Genomic DNA, 2,866 nt, shown 5'->3' on the forward strand with positions numbered 1-2,866 from the left:
TGCAGCTAAAAGCTATAATTTACTGCTGCAAAATGAAAATTTTGCCACACAACTGTAACAACAATATGAAAAGAGTGTGGCAAAAAAGTATAATCTTTTGCTGCAACAATAAAAATTGGGTGCAACAATAGACTTCTTGCTACATAAGTTATCGCGACACTAATAGGGGTTTATGCCATAACCATTGGGTACTGCAATATATTAAGTTTCTTGTAGTGGCGATAATTTATTGCAAAAATCAGGAATTTGTGAGAAAATATAAAGTAGTTACATACAAGTCACTAATCGGGTACTCATGTTAATTTTAGTTATGGCATGCGGGTTCATGATTAGCTTGTTAGAGACACAGCAGTTCATAATGTAGTAGCAATTGGTTTCTCTAAAATACATTCATTAGGATAAACCTTGACTCAAGCGGGGCAAGCATGACCTCAAGATTAAAAACTCATATGCATTTACAATATTTCTTAACTACCATACTAAAATGTTGCATTAGAATCTCTTTGAACTATATGTTTCTATCGGTCTACCTTTCATGGTTAACTATTGGTGTCTAAAGGCAACTGCAATGGTGCGATCAAAATCAAAGACCAAATACCAAAAAAAAGATCGAATTTTAGGTTTAGTCCGACAAGCAACGGTACCCGACTAAAATTTGGTCGAGCGTAACTCAAATATCCGTTCCACATAACTTTCATCAGGCGAACACTATATGTTCGTCCCTCTTTTTTTTATAAAACATTTTTTCATGGGACGAACATTATATGTCCGCCCAATTCTTTTTAAAATTTTTTTGAAAACAACTTTTCAAGGGGCGGGTTCTAGTATGTCCGCCCCATTTTCTCTATTTTTTAAAAAAAAACAATTTTCAAAGAGCGGACATATAATGTCCGCTTCATTTTTTTTCTTTTTTTAATTCAAAAACTTTCGTCAGGCGCATTTTATACTTACGCCCCACTCCCGACGAACTTTTAATCTCCGCTCGACCAAATTTGGTTTTGGTCTTGGTCCCAGACCAAATATAGTCTGAAATTTGGGTTTTGGTCCAGATTTTAGTCTTTAGTCCGTACCACTGTGTCTCGTTCCTCGACCAAATAAATGGGTTTGATCGCCCACTGTGGATGCTCTTAGCAACCCATAGATCAAAACCGAACCTCAAAATTCATATCCGGCGTTAAATATGATGAGGATGGACTTAGACACTTTAGTGGCCTAAAATTTGTTTGATTAGTTGTTGTGCTAGTGCTAATCGTTATAATTACCTCCTGTACAAAGCCTGAAACCCATCTGACCTGTTTGATAGTTAAAAAAAAATCAAGCAAATGGTGGAATCCTGGTGCAGCAGCATCTCAAAGTGGTCTTCCTGAACACCATCTTGCACGACACCATATAGATATGACATATATGAAAATTTGAGGGTTATTTGGTTTTTGGTACTAATATTTTGTCCAGAGTTAGTATTTGGTCTAACATTTGTCCAACTCAGGGTTTAGTAATTGAAAATAACGTTGACTCCTATCGACCGTTTATGACCAAAGTTTAATTAATTTTGTGTAATGTATTGTTGGAGTTTACAAGTGTACCCCTGATATGTCCAAGGATCTAACGACTCTAAAAAAAATCATAAAACTAAAGGACGACCCAGATGATAGATCCATAATACACTAGTTGTTATACTAGAGCACCACCATTACTCGTATCATTAAGCCCATTTACTTCCATCCGCCATTACCAACCTGGTTTCTTCAACTGGTTTGCTTTGCTTCCTTTATTTCAATTAACCAAGCCGTAGACAATTAACTCCCCGCCATTTTTCGTCACTAAAAATCACCCGATGAGTTTTCTTTCTTTCCCTCACCTACGAACAAAAATAGATTTACTTAGCCAACCGAAATGAGAAAATCACCTCTTTAAATGAGAACAAGAACAAAAGAGATCTTGACGACCAGAAACTCTATCTCCAAAACTTAGTAGAGATGTATAAAGCAATTGATGTCTAATTTGTGGATCTAAAACCCCATTGATGAACATAGAAATTGACGACGGATTTGGGGATCTGATTATCCCCATTTATTTGACAAGAAAAGAAGTAACTGGAAGAAAATTAACAAGAGTTAAACAAATGGAAAGGCTGCATAAAGATCATTGATAGGTTTTATGGAAAAAAAAATAGGGTTAATAATTGAAGTGGTGAAATATTAATGTCTGTGGTAGCAATAGGTTTCTGAAATGGTTGAAGAAGGATGAGATACAGAAAAAATGGTTGTTGCGGCGGTGATGATGCGTTTGGAGAAGATGAAAAGATGGGTTCCAGAAAATTTTAGGTGTAAATGTTAGGAAAGTGGAGGTTATAATGGTAAACTCGTATTTTAGTTTAATTTTATTTTCTATTTCATTTTGGTTTTTATTTATTTTATACTTACCTGTCATTTTGAAACCAAATTTCATGACTCGAATTAATTGGTCCATGAATTTTCCTTTCGGATTGAGCATAAATTCGTCACTCGTATATATGTATTTCCATTTATTAGTCGGCTGATTAGGAATTAAATGTGACACAACGTATGATTCATTATTCTCGGTTGTTATAACTAACGATAAGGTCAGTACCATACCTCGGTATTACGCTTAAAGAAAAGACACTAACCATTGCATTCATAAACCAAGTAAGTGGCGCAGGCATCACCAACATATAAGTGACTGGTCACAGAAAGCGAATTGGACGATGCAACATACCTTACTCATATAAAATCAATAGAAAAACACATTTTCTTACTCAACAGTTAATATAACAGCACCATTCCGATTCTCACACGCAATGCACTCAACCAACTGCATTAAGAATTTTCCTAATCCCCTCCGCCGC

The 2,866-nt window shown here is 35.6% G+C and overlaps 1 long non-coding RNA gene across 1 annotated transcript; it reads right to left on the bottom strand.

Annotated features, from left to right (window-relative positions):
- Positions 1 to 1,525: 1,525 nt before the first annotated feature.
- Positions 1,526 to 2,273, bottom strand: LOC113277628. The gene is made up of 2 exons (XR_003325022.1): positions 1,947 to 2,273; positions 1,526 to 1,858 (listed from the first exon to the last, which is right to left on the bottom strand). It is a non-coding gene; the product is annotated as an uncharacterized LOC113277628 (long non-coding RNA).
- Positions 2,274 to 2,866: the final 593 nt, after the last annotated feature.

This window comes from Papaver somniferum, chromosome 5 (assembly GCF_003573695.1).
Source record: "Papaver somniferum cultivar HN1 chromosome 5, ASM357369v1, whole genome shotgun sequence".
NCBI classification, from domain to species: domain Eukaryota; kingdom Viridiplantae; phylum Streptophyta; class Magnoliopsida; order Ranunculales; family Papaveraceae; genus Papaver; species Papaver somniferum.